General features: G+C 49.5%; 1 protein-coding gene across 8 annotated transcripts in view; it reads right to left on the reverse strand.

The window, feature by feature from the left end:
• Positions 1–21,955, reverse strand: part of ZHX3 (zinc fingers and homeoboxes 3) — a 46,832-nt gene that overhangs the window by 23,562 nt on the left and 1,315 nt on the right. For 5 of the 8 annotated variants that reach the window (XM_056548075.1, XM_056548071.1, XM_056548078.1 and 2 more), the window contains exon 1: positions 8,071–8,254. The exons of 1 other annotated variant lie outside the window; for it this stretch is intronic. The gene's annotated coding sequence lies outside the window, so the exon portion shown is untranslated. Of the gene's footprint in view, positions 1–4,402; positions 4,422–8,070; positions 8,255–21,955 lie in introns of those variants that run through there. 2 more of the 8 variants (XM_056548073.1, XM_056548074.1) reach the window with 2 other exon arrangements.

Genomic DNA, 21,955 nt, shown 5'->3' on the forward strand with positions numbered 1-21,955 from the left:
CACCAGGGACAGACACCGGGGATATACAGAGCACAAGTGTCAGGAAAGACACCGGGGATATACAGAGCACAAGTGTCAGGACAGACACCGGGGATATACAGAGCACAAGTGTCAGGACAGACACCAGGGATACACACCGGGGATATACAGAGCACAAGTGTCAGGACAGACACCAGGGATACACACCGGGGATATACAGAGCACAAGTGTCAGGACAGACATAATGACAGACACAGGGACAGATATCAGGGACAGAATCTGGGGATATACAGAGCACAAGTGTCAGGACAGACACCAGGGATACACGCCGGGGATCATCATCAGGACACACACGCACTGGAGAGTGCAACACAATCAATACTACAGAAATACCATTTGCACATGAATCCAGGGCACAGCATTCTCAGACCAGTCAGAAGCGTGTACTGACATGTAGGGGGCGCCACCACCTCACTGGGACAGTGACACAAGTCTCTTGCATTGTAAAGCTGGCCAATGAGGTGTGAAATGTGCTGCCAGTCACTTCCATCCCCCACACTAAGTGTACGGTCAGCACAGCCAGAAAAACAGTGTTTCCTACATACAGGGAGGTGTGAAATGCGCTCGGCTGACATCTCCTGCACCGATTAGTTCAGGATGGAAGAGACCCCCCCCCCCCCCCACCACAGAATGAACCAAAAAAGTCCAAGGGCAGGAATTGACTCAAGATTCCCAACACGTCCGCAACGTACACGTTCACCAAGAATCCTTCCGGTTATGTGTAGTAAAAGGTCTGGGACGGGGGCATTAGTGCTCCGGGTAGGGGGCATGGTCCTAGGATGCTATCACACAAAGGAGGAAAGAACCGCCTGTAGTGCTAAGAGACCGGATTGTGTGTAGGTAGAGATCTGGAGAAAGACAAAAACATTTCTGCTGCCCTGAAAGTTCCCAAGAACTAAGTAGCCTCCATAATTCTTATATGGAAGGAGAAGGAACAACCAGGGGATGTTGGGCACTTTTTTTGGGGTGTCAGATAAAGGCCATAAACCTAAGTGAACGGAGCCTTAGATGTAGAACACGGCCAATAATCTATCACCAGTGACAAAGTCCGCGTTGCCCGGCACTCCTTCCTTATTACATTTATATATACTCGAGTATATACGGTAGATGTTATTTCATCTTGTCGATTCGGTTTGTGTCTCAATACGTTTTGTCTCTAATGTCCGGTGAAGATCCCGTGGGGCGGCTGAAGTCCTAGAAGAGATGCGTCAATAACTAATGCTCACGTATGATCTACCGTACCGGATATCACTGTGCTGGAGCCGTCCCCGGGGGTCACCGCCTGACGTCGTCATGTTTTTCCATCCGCAGTATAAATAAATGACGGTGCGCATGATCAGATGGCTGCGGGAGGCCGGGGGGTAGTGAAGCGAAAATCTGACCCACAATCAGCCCGACAGGCAAAAGGAAGACTGAAGCGGAACAGATTGAGGCTGGCGGACACCAAGCCTGTGTGCACAGCGCCAACAAGTGAGCCGCCGCCATTATAAAACATTGGGGACGAGTTATTCTGCGGCATAGAGACTAAAAACCAGGAAAAAAAGACGACAGAACAAAGTGATCAACCAAAGGGAACAGGCTCAGGTGCACTACAAGTACCAGGCTGCAGGGATGAGTGACAACACTACTTGAACCTGCCCCTGCTTATAGCAGTGTCCGCAAAATACATCTCTCCAGCTCTTGCATAACTACAACTCCTAGCATGCCCGGATAGCCTTTGGCTGTCCAGGCATGCTGGGAATTGTAGTTTTTAAACAGCTGGATGGTCGCAGTAACGGATGAGAAGAGGGAAGCCTTAATCTACCTTGACTGCATAACTCATTGTAAAGGGCAGTGGTCTTTAAACTGTGGACCTCCAGCTGATACAAAACTACAACTCCCAGCATGCCGACGGCATCACTCATTGTATAGGACAGTGGTCTCCAAACTGTAGACCTCCAGATGTTGCTAAACTACAACTCCCAGCATGTCCTGACTGGAGATCACTGTCCTATACAATGAGTGATGCCGTCAGGACATGCTGGGAGTTGTAGTTTAGCAACATCTGGAGGTCTACAGTTTGGAGACCACTGTCCTATACAATGAGTGATGCCGTCGGCATGCTGGGAGTTGTAGTTTTGTCATCGCTGGAGTTCCACCACTGCCCTATACAATGAGTGATGCAGTCAGGACATGCTGGGAGTTGTAGTTTTGCAACAGCTGGAGGTCCACAGTTTGGAGATCACTGTCCTATACAATGAGTGATGCAGTTGGCATGCTGGGAGTTGTAGTTTTGTCATAGCTGGAGTTCCACCACTGTCCTATACAATGAGTGATGCAGTCAGGACATGCTGGGAGTTGTAGTTTAACAACATCTGGAGGTCTACAATTTGGAGACCACTGTCCTATACAATGAGTGATGCAGTCAGGACATGCTGGGAGTTGTAGTTATGTAACATCTGGAGGTCCACAGTTTGGAGATCACTGTCCTATACAATGAGTGATGCAAACTGTGGACCTCCAGATATTACACAACTACAACTCCCAGCATGTCCTGACTGCATCACTCATTGTATAGGGCAGTGGTGGAACTCCAGCGATGACAAAACTACAACTCCCAGCATGCCGACGGCATCACTCATTGTATAGGGCAGTGGTCTCCAAACCGTGGACCTCCAGATGTTACACAACTACAACTCCCAGCATGCCCTGACTGTTTGTCCCAGCCCTACACACAATCTCACCCTGTACACATGTATAGAGGATATGGCAGGAATAGTCGCCGCTCTAAAGAGTCCGCGTCCAGCGTCACACACAGAGATCCGGGAGATGACGTTCCCTACAGAGGCCTTTAACCCCTTCATGTGCAGGAAAACCGGTTCTGCCGTCACTGTTCACAGAAGCCTCATACACTATAAATCACACAGAGGTTATTTCTTCACGCAGTTTGTTCTTCTGCTATCATACAATAAGTGCGACGCACGGTGGGAATAGTCTGTCCGTGGAGAAGTGATCTGCCTGAAAGGAATGCTCCGGAATGAGATGAGCAAGCGCTGACTCCATTCTGTTTATACGGGTCAGAGGTCACAAGCTGCATCACTCACATTTCTATACTACAGTCAGTTTAGGCTGCATCCGCATAAAAAAAAAATAAATAAATAAAAAAAAAAAAAAAAAAATTGTATCCAGGGTGCCTCCAGCTGTTGCAAAACTACAACTCGCAGCCTTTGGCTGTCCGGGCATGCAGGGGAGTTGTAGTTTTTCAAAAGCTGGAGGGCCGCAGTTTGAAGACCAATGCACTACGGGATTAGATGAGAGGGAAGCCTTGATTTACATTTCAGAGACATTGTTGATACTCTGGAGGAAGCAGACAGGCGTTTGGCTGTCTGGGCATGCTGGGAGTTGTAGTTTTGCAACAGCTGGAGGGGTGCAGTTTGAAGAATGGGATGATACGAGATAGAAGCCTTGATTTAAAGTGTGGATCCTCTAGAGGCGGTAGACAGACCTTTAGCTGTCCGGGCATGCTGGGAGTTGTAGTTCTGCAACAGGTGGAGGCACCCTGGTTGGCAAACACTGCCTTTTCGCTTTTCCTCTTTGCCATTTAATAGCCATTACTCTTATTGCTTCATCCACAGACCCATATGAGGCTTCGTGTTGGCCTCATCGGTTTCTTGCGCGACCAATTGTACTTCGTAATGACCTTTCAATTTTACCATCTAATGTACGCAACGTAAAAAGTTATTACTTGTGGGAGAAAACTGAAGAGAAAACTGCAGTTTAGTAAATTTTGGAGGGTTTCGTTTTCACGCAGTGCACTTTATAGTAAAGCCGCCATGATTTTTATTCTGTGGGTCCATATGATTATAATGATCACCATGGTTACACGCTTTTCTATTATGGTTCTACTTTAAAAAAAATAAAAATAAAGTAAAAATCCTCCCCTGATCCCTATAAATTGAGTTTTCCCTATACGGAGCCGTATGTTTTGCGCCACCATCTATAGTTTTTGGTATGACTTTTGCGTATGTGACTTGTTGGTTACTTTTTATTGTGTTTTTCTTTCTGGGATGGGACTAAAAAGCAGCAATTTTTTTATGTATAGACCGTTTACCATACGGGATCATCATTATATGTAAATAGTACAAAATATTGTTATACTGACTCATTTTTTTTTTCATTTGTAAAATGGAAAGAGGGTCATTAAATTTTTATTGGGGGATTGGCTTATTTACATTAGATTGCTAATACTGTTCAGTGATACGTATAGGCCGAGCACTAATCACTCATCTATTTCTACAGTCTATGGCAGCAGGTTCGCCTCCCGTGTTTAACCCGATTGTCGGTAGAGATGAGAGAACCTCCAGTAATTAGATTCGTTACTAACTTCTCGGCGTTTGCTGACTTTATCCTGTATAAATTAGTTCATCTTTCCGGTGCTCCGTGGTCTGGAGACTCTCCTAGGACTGTATCCACCTTTTCCAGCCACCGGAGCCCCTGAAAGATGAACTCAATTATTCAGGATAAAGTCCGCAACCGCCGAGCCGAGAAGTTCGTGACGAATCTAACTACTGGAACTTCACTCATCTCTAATTGTCGGCTTCTGTGCATGCGGCACACATCCCCCTCCAATGGGTGGCACGCATCCCCCCCCCCCCCTCCAGTGGGCGGCACGCATCCCCCCCCCCCCCTCCAGTGGGCGGCACGCATCCCCCCCCCCCCCCTCCAGTGGGCGGCACACATCCCCCTCCAGTGGCCGGCACATCCCCCCCCCTCCAGTGGCCGGCACACCCCCCCCCCCCCCCTCCAGTGGGCGGCACATCCCCCCCCCCCCTCCAGTGGCCGGCACATCCCCCCCCCCTCCAGTGGGCGGCACATCCCCCCCCCCCCCCCCTCCAGTGGGCGGCACATCCCCCCCCCCCTCCTCCAGTGGGCGGCACATTCCCCCCCCCCCCTCCTCCAGTGGGCGGCACATTCCCCCCCCCCCCCCTCCAGTGGGCGGCACATTCCCCCCCCCCCCCCCTCCAGTGGGCGGCACATCCCCCCCCCCCCCTCCAGTGGGCGGCACATCCCCCCCCCCCTCCAGTGGGCGGCACATCCCCCTCCCCCTCCAGTGGGCGGCACATCCCCCTCCCCCTCCAGTGGGCGGCACATCCCCCCCCCCCCTCCAGTGGGCGGCACATCCCCCTCCCCCTCCAGTGGGCGGCACATCCCCCCCCCCCCCAGTGGGCGGCACATCCCCCCCCCCCCCCTCCAGTGGGCGGCACATCCCCCCCCCCCCCCCCCCTCCAGTGGGCGGCACATCCCCCCCCCCCTCCAGTGGGCGGCACATCCCCCCCCCCTCCAGTGGGCGGCACATCCCCCCCCCCTCCAGTGGGCGGGAAATACCCCCCCCCCTCCAGTGGGCAGGAAATAGCCCCCCCCCCCCTCCAGTGGGCGGCACATCCCCCCCTCCAGTGGGCGGCACATCCCCCCCCCCCCCCTCCAGTGGGCGGCACATCCCCCCCCCCCCCTCCAAAACTGCGGGGTCCTGATCAGCTGAAAGGACAGGCGGAGGGTCCCTACCTGTAGGCTGCACTAATGGAGCACCAATAACACTGATCAATGCTGTTCTATGACAGGCTGTAGTAATGGAGCGCAGATAACACTGATCAATGCTGTTCTATGGCAGGCTGTAGTAATGGAGCACCGATAACACTGATCAATGCTGTGCTATGGCAGGCTGTAGTAATGGAGCACCGATAACACTGATCAATGCTGTGCTATGGCAGGCTGTAGTAATGGAGCACCGATAACACTGATCAGTGCTGTTCTATGGCAGGCTGTAGTAAGGGAGCGCTGATAACACTGATCAATGCTCTGCTATGGCAGGCTGTAGTAATGGAGCGCCGATAACACTGATCAATGCTGTTCTATGGCAGGCTGTAGTAATGGAGCGCCGATAACACTGATCAATGCTGTGCTATGGCAGATTGTAGTAATGGAGCGCCGATAACACTGATCAATGCTGTTCTATGGCAGATTGTAGTAATGGAGCGCCGATAACACTGATCAATGCTGTTCTATGGCAGCCTGTAGTAATGGAGCGCCGATAACACTGATCAATGCTGTTCTATGGCAGATTGTAGTAATGGAGCGCTGATAACACTGATCAATGCTGTTCTATGGCAGTCTGTAGTAATGGAGCGCTGATAACACTGATCAATGCTGTTCTATGGCAGTCTGTAGTAATGGAGCACTGATAACACTGATCAATGCTGTTCTATGGCAGGCTGTAGTAATGGAGCGCTGATAACACTGATCAATGCTGTTCTATGGCAGGCTGTAGTAATGGAGCGCAGATAACACTGATCAATGCTGTGCTATGGCAGGCTGTAGTAATGGAGCGCTGATAACACTGATCAATGCTGTTCTATGGCAGGCTGTAGTAATGGAGCGCTGATAACACTGATCAATGCTGTTCTATGGCAGGCTGTAGTAATTGAGCGCAGATAACACTGATCAATGCTCTGCTATGGCAGACTGTAGTAATGGAGCGCTGATAACACTGATCAATGCTGTGCTATGGCAGGCTGTAGTAATGGAGTGCTGATTACACTGATCAATGCTGTGCTATGGCAGACTGTAATAATGGAGCTCAGATAACACTGATCAAAGCTGTGCTATGGCAGGCTGTAGTAATGGAGTGCTGATTACACTGATCAATGCTGTGCTATGGCAGACTGTAGTAATGGAGCGCTGATAACACTGATCAATGCTGTGCTATGGCAGGCTGTAGTAATGGAGCGCAGATACCCCACATTACCTCCCGTGCAGGGTGACCCCCCCCCCATTACCTCCCGTGTAGGGTGACCCCCCCCCCCCACATTACCTCCCGTGTAGGGTGACCCCCCCCCCCACATTACCTCCCGTGTAGGGTGACCCCCCCCCCCCCCCACATTACCTCCCGTGTAGGGTGACCCCCCCCCCACATTACCTCCCGTGTAGGGTGACCCCCCCCCCACATTACCTCCCGTGTAGGGTGACCCCCCCCCCACATTACCTCCCGTGTAGGGTGACCCCCCCCCCACATTACCTCCCGTGTAGGGTGACCCCCCCCCCACATTACCTCCCGTGTAGGGTGACCCCCCCCCCCACATTACCTCCCGTGTAGGGTGACCCCCCCCCACATTACCTCCCGTGCAGGGTGACCCCCCCACATTACCTCCCGTGCAGGGTGACCCCCCCACATTACCTCCCGTGCAGGGTGACCCCCCCACATTGCCTCCCGTGCAGGGTGACCCCCCCACATTGCCTCCCGTGCAGGGTGACCCCCCCACATTGCCTCCCGTGCAGGGTGACCCCCCCACATTGCCTCCCGTGCAGGGTGACCCCCCCACATTGCCTCCCGTGCAGGGTGACCCCCCACATTGCCTCCCGTGCAGGGTGACCCCCCCACATTGCCTCCCGTGCAGGGTGACCCCCCCACATTGCCTCCCGTGCAGGGTGACCCCCCCACATTGCCTCCCGTGCAGGGTGACCCCCCCACATTGCCTCCCGTGCAGGGTGACCCCCCCACATTGCCTCCCGTGCAGGGTGACCCCCCCACATTGCCTCCCGTGTAGGGTGACCCCCCCACATTGCCTCCCGTGCAGGGTGACCCCCCCACATTACCTCCCGTGCAGGGTGACCCCCCCACATTACCTCCCGTGCAGGGTGACCCCCCCACATTGCCTCCCGTGCAGGGTGACCCCCCCACATTGCCTCCCGTGTAGGGTGACCCCCCCACATTGCCTCCCGTGTAGGGTGACCCCCCCACATTACCTCCCGTGTAGGGTGACCCCCCCACATTACCTCCCGTGTAGGGTGACCCCCCCACATTACCTCCCGTGTAGGGTGACCCCACATTACCTCCCGTGTAGGGTGACCCCCCCACATTGTACCGGGCTCCATTCTCCCCTATGTAGTATTTCACACTCTCCCCCACATGACTGCCACCTCCGCCCCCCTTATAATACAGCACAGTCCCCGCTGCTCCTGAGGCCCCCTACCGGAGCTCTAAGCGCCCACACTCACCGGCGCCCGGTGTCACGGCCTCTCCGCTCTCCTCTCTCGACAGTTTCAGGGCCCGGGAGGAGGCGGAGCCGCCAGCGATGTGAGAACCAATTCCCGCACGCTGATTGGTTACCACCGGACCACGTGGCCTGCTCCGGCTCTGGGCAGGGCAAACTTAAACCAACGCCAACCGCCGCCAGCGCAGAGAGACCATGTGACTGTTATGGTAGGCGGGGCCGGAGACGTGACGTCATAAGTTATCGCTGAAAAGCTTTATTTAAAAAGGAAGTTGACAGTCGACCATGTGTTTGTGTTTTGGACAGCGGGGCTGTCAGGATCCACAAAACCCAAAATATTATCCTCATATTATTTGTATGCCATTAACCCCTTCAGTCAATTTTTATTTTTTCGTTTTTTCCTCCTTTTATTTCGCCCATAGGAGACTCGTTCAATTGTGCTTTGTAATAACATCACTTATTTTAACACAGAATCTATGGCCAAGACAAAAATATTTATTTGTTTTGTTGGGAAATTTAGGAAAACGATAATTTTTTAAACTTTAGGGTGGTACTTTACGGTAAAAATAACGTTCTCTTTATTCTGTGGGTCAAAACGATAAAAACCATACCCAAATTATATCGTTTTTCTATTATTGTACTACTATTAACCCCTAGACCAGTGTTTTCCCAACAGTGTGTCACTGGCTGTCTCAAAACTATAACTCCCAGCATGCTGGGAGTTGTAGTTTTGCCACAGCTGGAGAGTCGCACTTTGAAGAATACTGCACTAAGGGATGAAATAAGAGGGAAGCCTTGATTTACCTTTCAGGGACTGCGGATCCTCTGGAGGCGGAAGATAGGCTGTTGGCTGTCTGGTCATGCTGGGAGTTGTAGTTCTGCAACAGCTATAGTTCTGCAACGGTTTGGAAAACACTGCTCTAATTGACACACCGCGCCCCCTTGCAGTTTTTTGGTCATATCATGAAATAAAAAGAATTAAAAGCGATCAAAAGGTCCCATCATAACAAAAGTGGTGCCGGAAAAAAAAACTACAGATCACAGCGCAAAAAATGAACCTTACAGCTGGGGTTCGCCACAACTGCTGAGACCTGGATCGCGCTTGTCGCATTAGTATTAACCCCATACATGCCATGATCAGTACTGAACACAGCATCTATGGGATTCACAGGGGGAGGGGGCTTCTCCTGTTCCCCAATGGCGACCACAAGATGTGATCGCGGGGTCCCGATAGTTGCCATGGCGGCAGGACGTCTGCTGCTGGCCGCCTGTCTGTCTAATACGGCAGCCTGTGACCATCAGTTGGCAATAAGGTAAGTAATGTCCCCCGCCCAATCCGAATTTAGCGCTAAATTCAGAGAACGTCATATCTAGGTTCTACATCGTGGAAGAGATTCCCCACCGATTCCCCACCGCCGAACGCCATTCTCGGAATTGGGTGGTGGACCTACCCAACTGGAGATGTCATTTTTAGGAGATGACATCTAGCCAATAGAGGTAATGGAAGCGAAGACCATCCCTTCAACTCTGCAGTAATCTTGTGAATAAGTGGGGGATAATTCAAGGCGTACAAGGAGGAGGGGGTTCTCCCCACCCATATGCCCAGATATTTAAACGAGGTACGGCTAATGGTCACCCGTCTGGGAAGCGTAGGTGACGCTAGGGCCCTATGATTAGGGGAAAGATCTAGGAGGACGCTCTTGTAATCATTTATCTTAAATCCTGCACGTTTCCCAAAATCCTCCAATATCCCAAACACCGCCCCTAAGTCCCTTCTGGGATCCGCCAAAAATAAAAAAAAGGTCGTCAACGAACTGCGCGTGGGATATCGTCCTCCCCCCCAGCTTGATTCCAAAAGAGTCGCCCAGGGATAGCAATTTTCTGGAAAGAGGCTCTATGGCAATATTAAACAGGAGTGGTGACAGGGGGCACCCTTGACGGGTGCCCTTCTGGGGAGCAAAGGGGTCTGACAAGAAATCGGGCGTGTGAATCCTGGCAATCGGTGAGCTATACAAGGCATGTAAATAAATAAGTAAGAAAGGGGCCTCCAAATTTAATTTGGTCCAGCACCGCCCATAGCCACTCCCACAATATATTATTGTAAGCTTTCTCTGCATCGATAGATAATAGAGCAGGTGAAGGGGTGGCCATGGGGGCACCGCTGAATGTCATCAAGGAGCGCTAAGACCGTACGGATGTGGGTGACCGCTGACCTGCCCTTGGTGAAGCCCACCTGCACCGGTGAGATCAAGCGAAGCAGCACAACTGCCAGCCTGCCGGCCAAGATTTTGGACATTAATTTAAGTTCTATGTTGAGCAGGGATATTGGTCTATACCCCTCTGGACCCCCCTATCCCCATCTTTACCGGGTTTGGGTAGAACTTTTATGTATGCAGTGTTCGAGGCAGCCGGTATTGGGGCTCCCCCCAAATAGGAATTATATAGCGCTAGCAGATGGGGAGATATCTCAGGCGCTAAGATTTTATAGAAGTCCCGGTGCTTTAAGTGAGGTCAATCCCTTAATGGCTCCCGCCAGTTCCTCCCCGGAAATATCGTCCCCTAGCAAAGTCTGCTCCTCAGAAGTCAAAGTTGGGAGGGATCCCTGAGTCAACCACGTTCCCAGGTCAGGTGTAGAACTGGATGTATGGGAATATAAGTGTTTGTAATAAGACTGCAGGATCGTATTGATGACCTTGGGGTGGTCGTTCCTGTCTCGTCTCTAAGGTTAGTGATGTTAGATGGAGGTTTTGCCCCCTTCACAATCCTGGCCAAGAGTCTCCCGGGCTTATTTCCAAACCGAAATAATGATGCTTCAAAATGCGACCTCTTTAAGTTGTCTCTTTTCTCAGGCCAGAGATCGCACCCCACCTTGGCCGTTATCCATGACTGTTCCGTACTCGGGGAAGGATCGGTTTGAAAGGCGGTATACGATGTCGCTCCTATGTGTTATTGAGCTGCTCAGCCCGTGTTTGGAAATAATTAGGCCATATTTGGTTCCTTGGTCGCGTGGTAGGACCCACAAGGACCATTTTGGCATTCAGGGCATCATTTTATTGGCCGCACTTCATGCCTGCAAAGGGTTTTAGCTGCCAGAACCATATAGAACCCCCACAAGTCACCCCATTTTGGAAACTACACCCCCTAAAGTATTCATCGAGACCAAAAGTCAGTTCTCTGAGTCCTTTTTGTGTGGCTGCAATGGATACAAAGTCAGTGGAAAAATGTACATTTTATTTTTTCACAAATGCATCATGTGTGGGACACATTTTTTGTACATTGCATCTGAAAAGTAGAAAATGCGCTAGAAAATGCGCCCCATATTTTATCACGCTGTTTGTCCCGTGTTCGGTAATACCCCCGCATAGCCCATATTTGGTTGTATGGCCACATGGTGGGACCCAAAAGGAGAGGAGCCCCATTTGGCTTTCAGGACATCATTATACAAATTATGGGCAGCACTTCACCTTACAAAGCATTCTACCTGTCTGAACAATACTGCACCCCAAGAAGTGACCCCATTATATATACTGCACCCCAAGAAGTGACCCCATTATATATACTGCACCCCAAGAAGTGACCCCATTATATATACTGCACCCCAAGAAGTGACCCCATTATATATACTGCACCCACAGATCTGACCCCATTATATATACCGCACCCCCAGAAGTGACCCCATTATATATACCGCACCCCCAGATCTGACCCCATTATATATACCGCACCCCCAGAAGTGACCCCATTATATATACTGCACCCCCAGAAGTGACCCCATTATATATACTGCACCCCCAGAAGTGACCCCATTATATATACTGCACCCCCAGAAGTGACCCCATTATATATACCGCACCCTCAGATCTGACCCCATTATATATACTGCACCCCCAGAAGTGACCCCATTATATATACCGCACCCCCAGATCTGACCCCATTATATATACCGCACCCCCAGATGTGACCCCATTATATATACTGCACCCCCAGAAGTAACCCCATTATATATACTGCACCCCCAGAAGTGACCCCATTATATATACTGCACCCCCAGAAGTGACCCCATTATATATACCGCACCCCCAGATCTGACCCCATTATATATACTGCACCCCCAGAAGTGACCCCATTATATATACCGCACCCCCAGATCTGACCCCATTATATATACCGCACCCCCAGAAGTGACCCCATTATATATACTGCACCCCCAGAAGTGACCCCATTATATATACTGCACCCCCAGAAGTGGCCCCATTATATATACTGTACCCCAAGAAGTGACCCCATTATATATACTGCACCCCCAGATCTGACCCCATTATATATACCACACCCCCAGAAGTGACCCCATTATATATACTGCACCCCCAGAAGTGGCCCCATTATATATACTGCACCCCAAGAAGTGACCCCATTATATATACTGCACCCCCAGAAGTGACCCCATTATATATACCGCACCCCCAGATCTGACCCCATTATATATACTGCACCCCCAAAAGTGACCCCCTTATATATACTGCACCCCCAGATCTGACCCCATTATATATACCGCACCCCCAGAAGTGACCCCATTATATATACTGCACCCCCAGAAGTAACCCCATTATATATACTGCACCCCCAGAAGTAACCCCATTATATATACTGCACCCCCAGATGTGACCCCATTATATATACTGCACCCCCAGATGTGACCCCATTATATATACTGCACCCCCAGAAGTGACCCCATTATATATACCGCACCCCCAGATGTGACCCCATTATATATACCGCACCCCCAGAAGTGACCCCATTATATATACTGCACCCCCAGAAGTAACCCCATTATATATACTGCACCCCCAGATGTGACCCCATTATATATACTGCACCCCCAGATGTGACCCCATTATATATACTGCACCCCCAGAAGTGACCCCATTATATATACCGCACCCCCAGAAGTGACCCCATTATATATACCGCACCCCCAGATGTGACCCCACTATATACCGCACCCCCAGATTTGACCCCATTATATATACCGCACCCCCAGAAGTGACCCCATTATATATACTGCACCCCCAGATGTGACCCCATTATATATACTGCACCCCCAGATGTGACCCCATTATATATACTGCACCCCCAGAAGTGACCCCATTATATATACCGCACCCCCAGAAGTGACCCCATTATATATACCGCACCCCCAGATGTGACCCCACTATATACCGCACCCCCAGATTTGACCCCATTATATATACCACACCTCCAGAAGTGACCCCATTATATATACTGCACCCCCAGAAGTGACCCCATTATATATACTGCACCCCCAGAAGTAACCCCATTATATATACTGCACCCCCAGAAGTAACCCCATTATATATACTGCACCCCCAGATGTGACCCCATTATATATACTGCACCCCCAGATGTGACCCCATTATATATACTGCACCCCCAGAAGTGACCCCATTATATATACTGCACCCCCAGAAGTGACCCCATTATATATACCGCACCCCCAGATGTGACCCCATTATATATACTGCACCCCCAGATGTGACCCCATTATATATACTGCACCCCCAGAAGTGACCCCATTATATATACCGCACCCCCAGATGTGACCCCATTCTATATACCGCACCCCCAGATGTGACCCCATTATATATACTGCACCCCCAGAAGTAACCCCATTATATATACTGCACCCCCAGAAGTAACCCCATTATATATACTGCACCCCCAGAAGTGACCCCATTATATATACTGCACCCCCAGATGTGACCCCATTATATATACTGCACCCCCAGATGTGACCCCATTATATATACTGCACCCCCAGAAGTGACCCCATTATATATACCGCACCCCCAGAAGTGACCCCATTATATATACCGCACCCCCAGATGTGACCCCACTATATACCGCACCCCCAGATTTGACCCCATTATATATGCCGTACCTCCAGAAGTGACCTCATTATATATACCGCACCCCCAGAAGTGACCCCATTATATATACTGCACCCCCAGAAGTGACCCCATTATATATACCACACCCCCAGATCTGACCCCATTATATATACCACACCCCCAGATGTGACCCCGTTATATATACAGCACCCCCAGATCTGACCCCATTATATATACCGCACCCTCAGATGTGACCCCATTATATATATCGCATCCCCAGATGTGACCCCATTATATATATCGCACCCCCAGATGTGACCCCATTATATATACCGCACCCCCAGATGTGACCCCATTATATATACTGCACCCCCAGATGTGACCCCATTATATATACTGCACCCCCAGATGTGACCCCATTATATATACTGCACCCCCAGATGTGACCCCATTATATATACTGCACCCCCAGAAGTGACCCCATTATATATACCGCACCCCCAGAAGTGACCCCATTATATATACCGCACCCCCAGATGTGACCCCACTATATACCGCACCCCCAGATTTGACCCCATTATATATACCGCACCTCCAGAAGTGACCCCATTATATATACCGCACCCCCAGAAGTGACCCCATTATATATACCGCACCCCCAGATGTGACCCCATTATATATACTGCACCCCCAGAAGTGACCCCATTATATATACCGCACCCCCAGATCTGTCCCCATTATATATACCGCACCCTCAGATGTGACCCCATTATATATACCGCACCCCTAGATGTGACCCCATTATATATACCGCACCCCCAGATTTGACCCCATTATATATACCGCACCCCCAGATGTGACCCCATTATATATACTGCACCCCCAGAAGTGACCCCATTATATATACCGCACCCCCAGATCTGTCCCCATTATATATACCGCACCCTCAGATGTGACCCCATTATATATACCGCACCCCTAGATGTGACCCCATTATATATACCGCACCCCCAGATGTGACCCCATTATATATACTGCACCCCCAGAAGTGACCCCATTATATATAGCGCACCCCCAGATCTGACCCCATTATATATACCGCACCCTCAGATGTGACCCCATTATATATACCGCACCCCCAGATGTGACCCCATTATATATACCGCACCCCCAGATGTGACCCCATTATATATACTGCACCCCCAGAAGTGACCCCATTATATATACCGCACCCCCAGAAGTGACCCCATTATATATACCGCACCCCCAGATGTGACCCCATTATATATACTGCACCCCCAGAAGTGACCCCATTATATATACCGCACCCCCAGATCTGACCCCATTATATATACCGCACCCTCAGATGTGACCCCATTATATATACCGCACCCCCAGATGTGACCCCATTATATATACTGCACCCCCAGATGTGACCCCATTATATATACCGCACCCCCAGATGTGACCCCATTATATATACCGCACCCCCAGATGTGACCCCATTATATATACCGCACCCCCAGAAGTGACACCATTTTCAAAACTACACCCCCTAAAGTATTCACCTAGGGCAAAAGTGAGTACATTGAGCCCTTATTGTGTGGCTAGAATTATTTCAAAATCAGTGGAAAAAAGTAGCACAAATTCTTCATTTGTGGGACATCATTTTGGTAAGTCGCTTTTGAATTGGAGGAAATCCGCCACTATGAGTGGACACACAAAGATACCCAGCCGCAGCAGGGAGCTCATTATTGAGACTGCGGGCGGCATCCACAGCAAGTAATATGTGCACCGTGTGACCCTACACATTATGCATTATATTTATTTAATAAATGTATTTTTATTTTTTATTGTTTCCTTTTTTTTTACACTTTTTTAAATTTATTTTTTAAATGTCTTTACACCTTGTCTTTACACTTATTGTTTTTACACTTTTACTTATTTTATTTTCATTATTTTTTTACACTTTTTTTTTTTTTATGCTTTGCAGTTATATGCTGCCTGCTAGTTTTACACTGGCAGGCAGCATATCAGTATGTGCCTCTGGCAATAACCGGGGCAGACTGGGGGGTCCTTGGGCCCAGGTAACATGCAGCACCCCGCGATCGTTGCGGGGTGCTACAGGAGAGACAGAGGGAGCCCCCTCCCTCTGTCAAAACTCCTTACAGTTCGCTTCTGACTACGGCTGTAAGGGTTAAACTGCCGGGACCTGAAGTTTTCCTTCCGGGGATCACACACAGCACCCTGCGATCCCCCTGCGGGGTGCTGCAGGGAAGACAGAGGGAGCGCCCTCCTTCTGTCAAAATACTTACAGACCGCGGTCACTTCCGACCGCGGTTGTAAGGGTTAAACGTCCAGAACCGAAGTTTACTTCTGTCCTGGCAGTGCAGCAGGGTCCTGGCTGTGTATTACAGCTGAGTCCCTGCCGCAATCTAATGGGTGCACTGGGCAGCACCTACAAGAACCATGGACGTGTATACTCGTCCTGGTGCGGGAACGTGCATCCTGCCTGGACATGTATACACGTCCATGGTCATTAACGTGTTAAAAAAAAAAAGTTAAAAACTGCACATGTCAATAAAAATTTACCACAAGGGGGTGTCATTAAGGGGTTAACCTGTTAAATGCCGTGATCTATTCTGATCATCTATACTAGTGGTCTTCAACCTGCGGACCTCCAGATGTTGCAAAACTACAACTCCCAGCATGCCCGGACAGCCAACGGCTGTCCGGGCATGCTGGGAGTTGTAGTTTTGCAACATCTGGAGGTCCGCAGGTTGAAGACCATTGATCTATACTGATCACAGCATCTGTAGCATTATTGGGTCTGGGGGACTCATCGGACCACTCACTGAATGAATGGCTGCCGTAGCTCCCCTTCCTGCACCGGCTCCTATGATCTTCTCCTCTGGTCTGCCTTGTAGCAGACAATACATGTAGATCGCTGATAACACTGATCAGCGCTGCGCATTGTGCATATATATAGCAGTGATCAATAGTAACAATCTAAGGATTGCAATAAATAGTCCTCTATGGAGACATAAAAAGGAAAATGAGTTTAAAAAAAAAAGTTTGTGTTTTTTTTTAACCCCTTAACGACCACGGATGTATATTTACGTCCCTGGCCGGCGCCCGTTATGTGCAGCTTTATACCTGCAGGGTCACGGTTGCTATCAGCAACCAGGACTTACGGCAAATACCGGACATCGCCGATCGGTAACCCTTTAGACGCTGCGATCAAAGTTGATCATGGTGTCTAAACCGGGAGAAAATACTGCCGGTTAACTCAGTGGAGCCGTTCGGGACCGTTGTGGTGAAATCACGGCGTCCCGAACAGCTGAGAGTTTATATGTAAACAAAAATAAAGACATGTGGTATCGCCGCGTGTGTAAATGTCCAAACGATAAAAGTATAATGTTATTTAAACCGATGGCGTACAAGTAAAAAAATAATTCCAAAGTCCTAAATTCTGTATTTTTGGTCACTTTGTACACCATAAAAGAAATGTATGAAAAGCGTTCAAGAAGTCGCACCAAAACAAATATGGTCCAAATAAAAACTTCAGATCACAGCACAAAGAATGAGCCCTCATACCGCCCCCTATACGGAAAAATAAAAAAGTTATAGGGGTCAGAAGGTGACAATTTTACACATACAAATTTTGGTGCATGTAGTTAGGATTTTTTTAAGTAGTAAAATAAAAGAAAACCTATATAAATCGGCATCATTGTAACTTGTTCCATTTTACAAAAAAGAAATAAACATATTTGGTATCGCTGCGTGCGTATATGTCCGAACTATAACATTGTACTGATCTCGTACAGCGAACGGCGTGAACATTGAAAAAAAGGGTCCAAAATTGCTGCTTTTTAGAGGTCAAAAGGTGAGCAAAAGTGGTAGCAATAACATCTACAGATTACAGCGCAAAATATGTCAGAAAAATGTGAGTTTTTTTTAAGGCCGAACAATATAAGAAAAGCCACAGAATAAAGAGAACATAAATCGTTCAGCGTAAAGAATAGACCAAGCAAGAGTTGGAAATTTGCGTTTTTCTTTTCAATTTCCTCACAAAATTTTTTTTTTTTCGTTGCGCTGAAAACAACAAGAAGCCTCATATGGGTCTGAGGATGAAAAAATTAAAGTTATGTCTATAAGAAGGCGAAAAATGCAAAAATAAAATGGTCCGTGTCCTTAAAGGGATAAAAGGAAATCTAAATAAAGTGAATATAAATCCCCCGCTATATAGTGAGCACAGCTCCTGCACCTGCTATATAGTGAGCACCGCTCCTGCACCCGCTATATAGTGAGCACCGCTCCTGTACCCGCTATATAGTGAGCACCGCTCCTGCACCTGCTATATAGTGAGCACAGCTCCTGCACCCGCTATATAGTGAGCACCGCTCCTGTACCCGCTATATAGTGAGCACAGATCCTGCACCCGCTATATAGTGAGCACCGCTCCTGCACCCGCTATATAGTGAGCACAGATCCTGCACCTGCTATATAGTGAGCACAGATCCTGCACCCGCTATATAGTGAGCACAGATCCTGCACCCGCTATATAGTGAGCACCGCTCCTGCACCCGCTATATAGTGAGCACAGATCCTGCACCCGCTATATAGTGAGCACAGATCCTGCACCTGCTATATAGTGAGCACCGCTCCTGCTATATAGTGAGCACAGCTCCTGCACCCGCTATATAGTGAGCACCGCTCCTGCACCCGCTATATAGTGAGCACCGCTCCTGCACCCGCTATATAGTGAGCACCGCTCCTGTACCCGCTATATAGTGAGCACCGCTCCTGCACCTGCTATATAGTGAGCACAGCTCCTGCACCCGCTATATAGTGAGCACCGCTCCTGTACCCGCTATATAGTGAGCACAGATCCTGCACCCGCTATATAGTGAGCACCGCTCCTGCACCCGCTATATAGTGAGCACAGATCCTGCACCCGCTATATAGTGAGCACAGATCCTGCACCTGCTATATAGTGAGCACCGCTCCTGCTATATAGTGAGCACAGCTCCTGCACCCGCTATATAGTGAGCACCGCTCCTGCACCCGCTATATAGTGAGCACCGCTCCTGCACCCGCTATATAGTGAGCACCACTCCTGCACCTGCTATATAGTGAGCACAGCTCCTGCACCTGCTATATAGTGAGCACCGCTCCTGTACCCGCTATATAGTGAGCACAGCTCCTGCACCCGCTATATAGTGAGCACCGCTCCTGCACCTGCTATATAGTGAGCATAGCTCCTGCACCCGCTATATAGTGAGCACCGCTCCTGCACCCGCTATATAGTGAGCACCGCTCCTGCACCCGCTATATAGTGAGCACCGCTCCTGCACCTGCTATATAGTGAGCATAGCTCCTGCACCCGCTATATAGTGAGCACCGCTCCTGTACCCGCTATATAGTGAGCACCGCTCCTGCACCCGCTATATAGTGAGCACCGCTCCTGCACCTGCTATATAGTGAGCATAGCTCCTGCACCTGCTATATAGTGAGCATAGCTCCTGCACTCGCTATATAGTGAGCACCGCTCCTGTACCCGCTATATAGTGAGCACAGCTCCTGCACCCGCTATATAGTGAGCACCGCTCCTGTACCCGCTATATAGTGAGCACAGATCCTGCACCCGCTATATAGTGAGCACCGCTCCTGCACCCGCTATATAGTGAGCACAGATCCTGCACCCGCTATATAGTGAGCACAGATCCTGCACCTGCTATATAGTGAGCACCGCTCCTGCTATATAGTGAGCACAGCTCCTGCACCCGCTATATAGTGAGCACCGCTCCTGCACCCGCTATATAGTGAGCACCGCTCCTGCACCCGCTATATAGTGAGCACCGCTCCTGCACCCGCTATATAGTGAGCACCACTCCTGCACCTGCTATATAGTGAGCACAGCTCCTGCACCTGCTATATAGTGAGCACCGCTCCTGTACCCGCTATATAGTGAGCACAGCTCCTGCACCCGCTATATAGTGAGCACCGCTCCTGCACCTGCTATATAGTGAGCATAGCTCCTGCACCCGCTATATAGTGAGCACCGCTCCTGCACCCGCTATATAGTGAGCACCGCTCCTGCACCCGCTATATAGTGAGCACCGCTCCTGCACCTGCTATATAGTGAGCATAGCTCCTGCACCCGCTATATAGTGAGCACCGCTCCTGTACCCGCTATATAGTGAGCACCGCTCCTGCACCCGCTATATAGTGAGCACCGCTCCTGCACCTGCTATATAGTGAGCATAGCTCCTGCACCTGCTATATAGTGAGCATAGCTCCTGCACTCGCTATATAGTGAGCACCGCTCCTGTACCCGCTATATAGTGAGCACAGCTCCTGCACCCGCTATATAGTGAGCACCGCTCCTGCACCCGCTATATAGTGAGCACCGCTCCTGCACCCGCTATATAGTGAGCACCGCTCCTGCACCCGCTATATAGTGAGGACCGCTCCTGCACCCGCTATATAGTGAGCACCGCTCCTGCACCTGCTATATAGTGAGCACAGCTCCTGCACCTGCTATATAGTGAGCACAGATCCTGCACCCACTATATAGTGAGCACAGATCCTGCACCTGCTATATAGTGAGCACAGATCCTGCACCCACTATATAGTGAGCACAGCTCCTGCACCTGCTATATAGTGAGCACAGATCCTGCACCCGCTATATAGTGAGCACAGATCCTGCACCCACTATATAGTGAGCACCGCTCCTGCACCTGCTATATAGTGAGCACCGCTCCTGCACCCACTATATAGTGAGCACAGATCCTGCACCTGCTATATAGTGAGCACAGATCCTGCACCCGCTATATAGTGAGCACAGATCCTGCACCCGCTATATAGTGAGCACAGATCCTGCACCCACTATATAGTGAGCACCGCTCCTGCACCCACTATATAGTGAGCACAGCTCCTGCACCCGCTATATAGTGAGCACAGATCCTGCACCCGCTATATAGTGAGCACAGCTCCTGCACCTGCTATATAGTGAGCACAGATCCTGCACCCACTATATAGTGAGCACCGCTCCTGCACCTGCTATATAGTGAGCACAGCTCCTGCACCCGCTATATAGTGAGCACAGCTCCTGCACCCGCTATATAGTGAGCACAGCTCCTGCACCCGCTATATAGTGAGCACATCTCCTGCACCTGCTATATAGTGAGCATAGCTCCTGCACCTGCTATATAGTGAGCATAGCTCCTGCACTCGCTATATAGTGAGCACCGCTCCTGCACCCACTAAATTTATACAAAGTAAAACCTAAGCAAAAGTTGTAGAGAGAAAAACTACAGATCACGATGCAAAACATGAGCCCTCATATCGCCCCATATACGGAAAGATGAGAACGTTATAGGTGGTGAAAATAGGGCAATTTCAAACGTACTCATTTTGTTCATATAGTTGGAGATGTTTTTTTAAGCCGTACAATTATAGTAAAGCAAATAACATGGGGATCATTTTAATCGTATTGACCCACAGAATAACCGGAAAGTGTACAGCGTCAAAACAAAACCTTCCAAAATTTGCTAAATTGCGGTTTTCTTTTCAATTTTCCAACATAAATAATATTTTTGGGGTTGCGCCGTACATTTTATGGTAAAATAAGTGATGTCATTACAAAGTACAATTGGTGACACAAAAAACAAGGCCTTATATGGGTCTGTGGATGGAAATATAAAAGGGTCATGATTTTTAGAAGGCGAGGAGGAAAAAACGAAAACGCAAAAATAAAATGGGCCTGGTCCTTAAGGGGTTAAAAAAAAAAAGAAAAAAAACTGTCACATGACATTTAAAAAAGTATTGGTAATTTGTATCGACGAGTACTTAAAGTATTGGTGCAGGGTACATAGTCGCCTCCTTAGAACATTCGAGCCCCTTAGGATCTGTTCACACTAAAGGATTTCAGAGAGATATTTCCTCAGTGGATTCGATCCGTCCGTCTTGGGCATC

This window comes from Hyla sarda, chromosome 12 (genome assembly GCF_029499605.1).
Source record: "Hyla sarda isolate aHylSar1 chromosome 12, aHylSar1.hap1, whole genome shotgun sequence".
In the NCBI taxonomy this organism is placed as follows: Eukaryota; Metazoa; Chordata; class Amphibia; order Anura; family Hylidae; genus Hyla; species Hyla sarda.